The 9,622-nt window shown below is 46.0% G+C and overlaps 1 non-coding gene across 1 annotated transcript; it reads left to right on the forward strand.

Moving 5' to 3' along the window:
• Positions 1-7,353: 7,353 nt before the first annotated feature.
• Positions 7,354-7,436, forward strand: trnal-uaa (transfer RNA leucine (anticodon UAA)). The gene has a single exon. It is a non-coding gene; the product is annotated as a tRNA-Leu (tRNA).
• Positions 7,437-9,622: the final 2,186 nt, after the last annotated feature.

Here is a 9,622-nt window from a genome sequence, read left to right on the forward strand (position 1 = left end):
CGCGGAACTCAGATTATGTTAATGTTCTGCTCTTGATATCTTAATATTATCTTGCGTTTGAGCCACTTTTAATCAGGTTCATGGACAAATTCTTCCATCATCCCTTCTCCCACATTCTCTCTCTCTCATTCATTCTTTATTCCTCACAGTCCAGAAAGAGTTAGGAATCAGAGCTCACCCCCAAACCCTCTGCACACAGACCTCTGTCTGTTACCCTGTTTGATCCAAGAGACCAGTCAATATATTACACTCTTTATAAACACAGAATGCTGCCTCACTGTGTTGGACAGAGATAAATACACTGAAGTCTTTAGAAAAAAGTTCATCTTACGGGTTGTTACTGAGCCCACAGAGCAGGACGGGCCCAGGCTCCAGCCCCAGCCCCAGCCTGTGCTGTGTTAGCTGATGCCACCTGGTGTGATACTGAGCCAAACGGAGCAGGAAAGGGCCAGGTTGTATTCATGGCCTGTGTTGAGTTAACTGATCCCACTCAGTGTGGTAGGAGCCACACAGAACAGAATGGGCCCAGGCTCCTTCCTCAGCCTGAGGGATGATAGTTCTTCTCACACGTTGTTGTACAGAGCCCCACACAGAACAGGGAAATCTCAGGCTCCATCCCCGGCCTGTGGTATTTTACTTCATCGCACCTGGTATGGTACGGAGTCCCCAGAGCAGGAAAGGTCCAGCTTCCATCTCCGGCCTGTGCTGAATTAGCTGATCTTACCTGGTTGGCACTGAACCATAATCAGAGAAGTATGGGCCGAGGCTCTATGGCCTGTGGTGTGTTAGTTATTCTCATTTGGTGAGGTACTGAGCACCAAATAGAGCAGGAAGGGCCTGTGCTCAATGAGCTGATCTCACCTTGTTTTGTCCTGCGACCCATACACAGAGCAGGACAGGCCTAGGCCTAATCCTCGGCCTGTGTTCAATTAGCTGATCTCATCCAAAAGATTTTGATAAGGTTCCACACAAGAGGCTTCTCTAGAAGAGTAAAGTCCCTGGTATCAGTGGTAATATATTGATCTGGATTGGGAACTGACTGGCACGACGTAGGCAGAAAGTAGTTACAGATAGATCTGGATCTGTTTGGAGACCAGTCACCAATGGCATCTCACAGGGATCGGTGTTGGGTCTGTTGCTCTTTACTATTTTTATTAATGATCTGGATGTAGGTGTAGGGGGCACCATCTGTAAATTTACAGATGATTTGAAGATCTGTGCGAGTGTTTAGACTGTAGACGATACTCGACTGTTTCAGGCTGATCTTAATGTGTTGGGAGATTGGGTTCATGACTGGTAGATGATGTTTAATTTGGGTATGTGCAGTGTTATTCATGTGGACAGGGCGAATGCTCAACATTCATACACCCTTCAGGGAAAAACATTAAAGTAGGTGGAAAAAAGAAAATAATTTTGAGCAGAGATCTAGATGTTCCAGTGCACAGATCTCCAAAGGTACAGCAGCAATGCTGTGAAGTGATAGTTGGAGCAAATAGAGGGTTGGGCTGCATTCAGAGGACAATTGAGTATAAAATGAGGCATATTCTTTCATGGGATGTGAGCGACACTGGCAAGTCCAGAATTTGTTACCCATCCCTAATTGTCCTTGACAAGGTGGCGGTGAGCTCCCTTCTCGAATTGCTGCACTCCATGTGGTGTAGGTACACCCACAGTGCTGTTAGGAAGGGAGATCCAGGATTTTGACCCAGCATCAGTGAATGAACAGCGATATATTTGCAGATCAGATGGTGTGTGACTTGGAGGGGAGCTTGCACATGGTGGTGTTTCCATGCATCTGCAGCCCTTGTCCTTCAAGGTGGTGGAGGTCTTCGGTTTGGAAGGTGCTGTCTGCGGCGCCTTGGTGAGTTGCAGCAGTGCATCTGGTAGATGGTACACACTACTGCCACTGTGCATCAGTGATGAAGGGAGTGAATGTTTAAGGTGGTGAATGGGGTGACAATCAAGTCGGCTGCTTTGTCCTGAACATTGTCGAGTTTCTAGAGTATTGTTGGTGCTGCAGTCATCCTGGTTTGTGCCTTGGAGATGGTTGACAAGTTTTGGAGAGTCAAAAATCACAAAATTATTACAGTGCAGAAGGAGGCCATTCGGCCCATTGTGTCTGCATAGAATCATAGAACATAGAAGGTTTGCAGCACAGGCAGGCCAAAAAACGAGCCACCCAGCTGAATCCCATTGTCCAGCATTTGGACCGTAGACCTGCAGTTTCAGGTACTTGAGGTGCACATCCAGACTCCTTTTAAATGAGTTGAGGGTTTCTGCCTCAACTACCCTTACAGGCAGTGAGTTCCAGACTCCCACAGCCCTCTGGGTGAAAAAACCTTTCCTCATCTCCCCTCTAATTGTTCAACACATCACTTTAAATCTATGCCCCCTAGTCACTGACCTCCCAACTAAGGTAAATAGACCCTTCCCATCCATTCTATCCAGACCCCTCACAATTTTGTACATTTCAATCAAATCTCCCCTCAGCCTCTTCTATTCCAAGGAGAACAACCCCAGTCTATCCAATCTTTCCTCATAGCTGCATTTTTCCAGTCCTGGCAACATCCTCGTAAATCTCCTCAGTAACATCTCTCGTGCAATTACATCCTTTCTGGAATGAGGTGACCAGAACTGCACACAGAACTCAAGTTGTGGCCGAACTAATGATATATACAGGTCCAGCATAACCTCCCTGCTCTGATATTCTACACATTGGCTAATAAAGGAAAGGATTCCATAAGCCTTCTTAACCAACTTATCAACCTATCCTGCTACTTTCAGGGATTTGTGGACATTCACTTCAAGGTCCCTCACTTCCTCTACACCTCTCAGCATTCACCCATTAATTGTGTATTCCTTTGCTGTGGTTGACCTCACCAAAGGCATCACCTCACACTTCTCCAAGTTGAATTCCATTTGCCACTTTTCTGCCCACCTGACCAGTCCATTTCTCCAGCTCTCCTAATGAGCATTTCACCACGTGCCTTGAGCTGAGTTACTCATCACAGAATTCCCACTATCTGATTTTCTCTTGTCGCCAGAGTATGTATATGAATGGTCCAGTTAAGCTTTTGTCAATGGTAACCCCCAGGATGTTGATGGTGGGGGGATTCAGCGATGGTAATGCTGTTGAACGTCAAAGGGAGATGGTTACATTCTCTCTTGTTGGAGATGGTCATTGCCTGGTACTTATGTGGTGTGAATGTTACTTGCCACTTAGCAGCCCAAGTCTGAATGTTGTCCAGGTCTTGCTGCTTCTGGACACGGACTCCTTCAGTATCTGAGATGTCCCGAATTTGTCCTTTTATGAAACCTTGGTCAGGACTCACTTGGAATATTGTATCCAGTCTTGGTCTCCTCACTGATGGGTGATATTGAGGCTTTAGAAAGGGTACAGAGGAGAGACATTCGACGAATTCCCAGTATAAGACATCTTGGTTATCAAGTTAGACTAAAAGAGTTGGGACCCAACACTTTAGAGAAACCCAGACTGAGGGGTGATCCGATTGAGGTTCATAAATAATGAAGGGTCCAATTTAGCATGGGAGAGGAGTCATAACTTTATGTTGCAAAAGGCCAGATGGCACCCGGATCACATTAAATTTCATATTCAGTGGTGGGTTAATGTACTAGGATGGCCGAGTGGTTAAGGCGTTGGACTTAAGATACAATAGACATGTATCTGCGTGAGTTCAGACCCCACTCCTGGTATCTGTGCTTACAAGATGTTACTTATTCTTTCCCTGACTTTTGCCTTGCACCATCATCTCTTCTGTCATTTAATCACTCTTGCCTTCCAACTGTTCACAGCTTCCTATTATCTGATCTGCCCCAGCACTGTTCCTTGGCGCTGCGCTTGCTTATAAACTGGTAAATCTTTAACTTAATCTCCTCGGTACCCTGACAATGACCTTCTCATCCTTCCTGGATTGTGGTTCCTCACAGGATCCGCTGCCTCTCCGACTCCCCTCCAGGTAACTGAAGGCCCTGAGCCTTGGTCTCGCTTTATACGCTAGCTGGTAGTTGATTCCTTGCAGGTCTGCCACCGCTCAGGAGAAGCTCAAGACCCAGATCAAGCAAAGTATCAAGAGGAATGTGAACAAAGGTTCCCTGGTGCAGAGCAAGGGACAGGGAGCCTCCGGCTCCTTCAAAATCAGCAAGAAGGAAAACCCAGGGAAAAGTGGGAAAGAAGGTGAAGAAACCAGCAGACAAGAAATCTTTACTGAAGAAACCAGCAGACAAGAAATCTTCAGTAAAGAAACCAGCAGACAAGAAATCTTTAGTGAAGAAACGAGCAGACAGGAAAGTGACAACAAAGAAAGTAACAGCCAAGAAAACGAGCAGCAAGGCGGCGGCAATGCCAAATAAGGTGGCGAAGAAAGCAGCGATTCAGAAAAAGTCTCCTGCGAAGAAGGTCAAAAAAGGCAAGAGTGCGGCGGCCGGAAAGGCGCTGAAGAAAGTGCAGACATGGAAGAGCTAGGTCAAGCCGAAAGCAGCGAAGGCTCAGAAAGCAGGGTCTGGAAAGAAGTGAAAGTGCGGGAAACTTGTAAACATCTGAACACAAAGGCTCTTCTCAGAGCCACCCACATCTCTCAGGAAAGAGCTGATCCCCTGATCAAATGATCCCTGTCCCGGCCCCGCCTGCAGATTCCACATGGAAATGATTTTCAGTAAATCCAGGATCCCTGGTGACTCGCTGAGATCCCCTCCACCCAGCCCTTTCCCCACTCTCTGTAATAAAACAGAGGGATGTCCGGCCCTCACTCTAACTGGGGATGTGTTCGGTGCAGTCTCAGTTCACAAATTCAGGGGGAGAGTTTGTAAGACAGTAACACTGGCGGAGAAACCCCACCTCACAACTCAAACCCCAACACATGAGTTTCTCCAATTCAGCTGGAGTCGGGTGACAACAGGAGCTGGGATAGGCTGTGATCGGGAATGTTAGGAATGGATTTGTTCAGGGAGGAATGTACCTGGAATCTCCGAATATAATTGTTCCTTATTTCCCCAGATGACACATTCTGCAGTGAGAGTGAAAAGTCTCTTCACTGCTTCACATTTACTAATTGTTTGGTTCCAGATGAATAATGAATCAGAGAGTAATGACAGGATCTGAAGCTTCTCTCACACCAGCCCTTGTGAAGTGTGAAGTGTCTAATGTGTGAAGCTGCTGCCAGGGTTTGTCAATCTGAACAGTTTCAGCTCAGTTACTGGGGGCCTGGAATCCCCGCAGTTTGACTCTGTCTCTGATTGGTCACCCGCTTCTCAATCCAATTCTTAACCAATAGGAGAATCACATATAAGTAAATAGAAGTTCTCATTGGCTTAGATTTTCCAATTGGAAAAAGCCCGGCAATTCCAGAGCAGGAAGGAATTGAAGTGATGGAAAATTTCAATTTTCAGGCAACAATTTTAAAATCTCTCATTTTATGTTCTGTTTTACTGTATTTACCGTCACAAAATCCTGACGCGATTTTAGGAATCGTTTTCATTTGTCAATCTGTTAACTGTAAGTGGCGGGAGGAAGGTCCGGTTCAGCAATTTAAAACGGGACAAATATCAGCTTCCTCTCTGTAAAAGGAACAAATTAGCGACTAAGGTCCCCCCACCAAGCTGAACTGAGGGGCTGGATCAATGGGAAACCCCTCGAACTGTATCGTTAATATTCTCAACGGCTGTAAATGTAAAACTGTAATTGACATGACAATTGTGAAACGGAAGGGTTGGGAAGAAACTCATGACAGTATTGAAGGAAACTGATCTCCCTTGCAATGTTTGTATTTTTTGGTGCTGTTTGGAAACTGTTTGGCAATGTAATTTTTACAGATTTTTATGAATAAAGTATACTTTGAAAAAAAAAAAGAACGCTTCTCACAGGCTTCTCGGAGACTGACGGAAACGAGCGGTTTCTGATCTTTTCTCCTGAAAGAGGCGGATAATGCTGCAGGGAGCAATGAACTGCCCTTCACTTTCTGGCTGCTAATACACCCCTGACTTTAAACAGTTCAAACAGCGACTGATGCTTCTGCCGGAAAATGAGCAGATTCACCAGAATGATCCCGGTCCATCATGGCCAAAGACATCCAGCTGGCCCGCCGCATCCGCGGGGAACGCACCTAAAACCCAGCTTCAGTAACAAGTGTAACAAGGGCTCTTTTCAGAGCCACCAAATCAGCAAAGGAAAGAGCTGCCATCTCTGTTCATCATCAAACCCATTAGATTGGAGGGGCGGTCACATGGTTTCTGTTTTGTCACATCACTTTCCCGAAAGGCCTGTAGGACTGAGAGCTGATCTGGAATTTAGAAAGCAGCATTACCGGAGACTCATTGCTGCTCAGCACAATCTCAACCCCGCTCCTGGGATCCGTTAGCTGGCATTTGGGGAAAAGAAATGGATCCCAGTTTTATTTGGAAGGCATTAATGGAGCCGGGTCCGTTCACATGAGGGTTATTTACAAACATTACCCAATGAGTTCACTAATATTTGAATCCATTGGAGATCAGTACACAGGATATGTAAGGCAGCTCGGTCACTCTGACTGAAACCGCCAGTTCCCCGGGGCTGCAGACCCTGACACTGCGGGGAGAGAATCCCCGACTCCATCCCGCCGCCGTGGGGAACAGACAGCTCTATGTCCGGAGAATAGGGAGGGCCGGGGGGAAGGCACATATTAAAGCGCTGCAATGGACTCAGCTCGTGTGTGTGCACAACTCTCACTGATACCGTCCTCTGGGAACAGTGCGGTCTAAACAGATCAGGTTAGGAGAGAAACACACAGCCCGAGAATGGCCTCTTCCTTCCTGCATTTACTCTGTTCCGGGAGCCGATTCTCATTGAGAAGCGGCGCTCAGATCACCAGAGAGAAAAAAAAACACAATTCAAACTGTCCAAATGAAAAACATAGAATTAACCCGGACACTTCCATTATTAAATTAATTCATCAGTTCTTTAAATTAATTCATCAATTCAACCAGGTCCCCTTAATGTACCGGGATGGTCTCGGGATTTATCAAATCGAAGGCAGCGGGATTTATTAAATTCTGATGCGGGTCTTCCTGTTGTCCCGGGCCGCGTTACCGGCCAGCTCGAGGATTTCAGCGGTCAGATACTCGAGCACAGCAGCCAGATAGACCGGGGCTCCGGCACCCACACGCTCAGCATAGTTGCCCTTTCTCAGGAGCCTGTGAACACGGCCCACCGGGAACTGCAGTCCAGCCCGGGAGGAGCGAGACTTGGCCTTGGCCCGAGCTTTTCCGCCGGTCTTTCCTCTTCCAGACATTTCCACAATCTCACAAATACTTTCACAAAGAATGAATAATTTCCTTAGCATTGATAGCACATCGCCGGCAGTCAGGATGGCCGAGCGGTCCAAGGCGCTGCGTTTAAATCGCTGTCTCCATTAGAGGCGTGGGTTCCAATCCCACTTCTGACAAGTCGTGTTTTGACAGCACTGGAGGCGTTTGGGAGCAGCGGTGAAGAGCAAAGAGAAAGCAGGAAAGAACAGAGACAAACAAAATAACAATGGACCCAAAGATGTTGCATCAAAACATTAGAGTAAGAGGCAACTGAGCAAACAGCAGGGCACAGAAAAGATCAAAAATGTAACCTTTGTTTCGGGGTGGAAGATGTTTCCAATATCCTTAATGAATACATTACTGTCTTCTTAAATGAGGGGGTGATGCAGATATTGTTATTAAGGAGGAGGAGTGTGAAGTATTGGACGTGATAACTTCAGGAGAGAGGAAGTCTTAATGGGATGAGCATCCTTGAATGTGGATAAATCATCAGGACCAGATGAAATGTACCCCAGGCTGTTGAAAGAAGCCAGGGAAGAAATAGTGGAAGGTATGACCATCATTTTCCAATCCCTCACTGGATACAGGTGTGGTGCCAGAGGATTGGAGGTCTTGTAACGTTGCAATAAAAACAAAATACGAGGCAGATCAAGCATGGCTGATCCTTTCGAGTAGAGAAACAGGGCTGAATTCCCTGAACCAGTGCTACAGCTTTCAGAATAGAAGGAGCCTATACAAACCTGATGGGTTCCACTTAAACAAAAGAGCTGGAGGTGTTGACGGTCAGAACAGATAAAATGTGGAGGAGTGTTTGAAGCAGATGCTGTGTGGTTACTGTAGTTGTACTATGGAGTTATTTCAAGGAGGTGATTCTGAATGTAATGGATCAACGTGGACCCGTCCAAGGCAAAGGTTCTAAGCTTCCCTGTGGTCCAGCCTGGTTGAATGGAACTGAAGCAAACAAATCATAAAGAAGAGGAAAAGAAATATAAGGCCATGAAAGCACAGCATTCAGATGGATGCAATACCAGATGGTATGGCAAGAGTGTAAAACAGCAACAGACTGGTGAATAAAACTTTCCCATTGAATGAGACAAGAGAAAAGAAGGGTAATAATAGTGTCAGGTGAGTTGTGACACTATTCACATTCCACCTTGATCTGAATAGGACTGTTGAAGGGAGTGATTGAGAAGAATAGAGGAGAAATGAAAAGAAAGGAGAAATAAACAAAAGGTCTTTTGATTTTAGAATGCTTGTTTTTGGAAATGACAGACTGTAAAGTGTGTGTGTCAGAAGATATAGAGCGAAGTTGGGTATGACAAGATCACAGGAAAGTTGTGCCCTGAGACAAGGTGTGTGTTGACAGGAAAGCTGCTTTCTTTTGCATAATATGTATTTTATTCATATAATTTGTGCAATTACATTGCAAAGCAGTTCAAATTTAATATTACATAAGGTACAATACAGATCAGTTTCCTTCAATAATGTACATGATGTATCTCACTATCCCTGCCTGCACAGGTTATATTTACAGTATTTACATTACACATCAAACATTCTCTGGTGCTAACAGCCCGAGGGGTTTTACACAGGTTCCAGCCCCTCACTGTACGATGGCCTACTAGGGCCTTAGACTGCAGCCTTTCCCCATTGAGTCTCCATGGTGGCTTCCCCAAGCTTTAATGCCGTCCCACAGCACATAGTCTTGGACGTTGCAATGTGCCAGTCTGCAATACCAGGTCATGGACAGCTCTTTGTACTGGAATACCTGTCCCACGGCCGGGCTCGTTCTCAATAGAGATCATTTCAAATGATCATTTCCTAAATCCGTGCTTTCTCTCTCGCAATAAAGAGAACAGGATGTCTGGCAGATTCAGTGTGAGGCAATAACACTGCCGGGTAAAGGCCGCTTTCCAGCTCCAATCTTAACACAGGAGATTGCCTAAACAGCTGCAGTCAGGTGCTGTAAACTGCTGGAAGTGGATGTGTGTGGAAATGGTGATGTTACTGAGGAGGTTTCTTGTTATAGAATGGACTCTGTTTCGGTGGGAATATTACTGAGTGTTAATTGCATCGGGACCATATTTAAAAGTTCCGCCTTTCTAGAAAGCCTTGACTATGAAGGCCGAGTCTGGAAGGGTTTGTGTGGAGAGCTGGGTTTCGGTTCTACTGTTGATAAAGGGTTTGAAATTGGCAGCCCGGAGGAAACTGGAGGTGGAGCTGAAAGATGAGGGGCCGTTCTCTCTCTGTCTGTCACTCTGGATGTCTCCTCCATCTAGCTCTCTGTTTAATCTTCACTCTTGTCTCCTCCCCTCCCTGCTCT

This window comes from Heterodontus francisci, unplaced genomic scaffold (genome assembly GCF_036365525.1).
Source record: "Heterodontus francisci isolate sHetFra1 unplaced genomic scaffold, sHetFra1.hap1 HAP1_SCAFFOLD_337, whole genome shotgun sequence".
NCBI lineage: Eukaryota > Metazoa > Chordata > Chondrichthyes > Heterodontiformes > Heterodontidae > Heterodontus > Heterodontus francisci.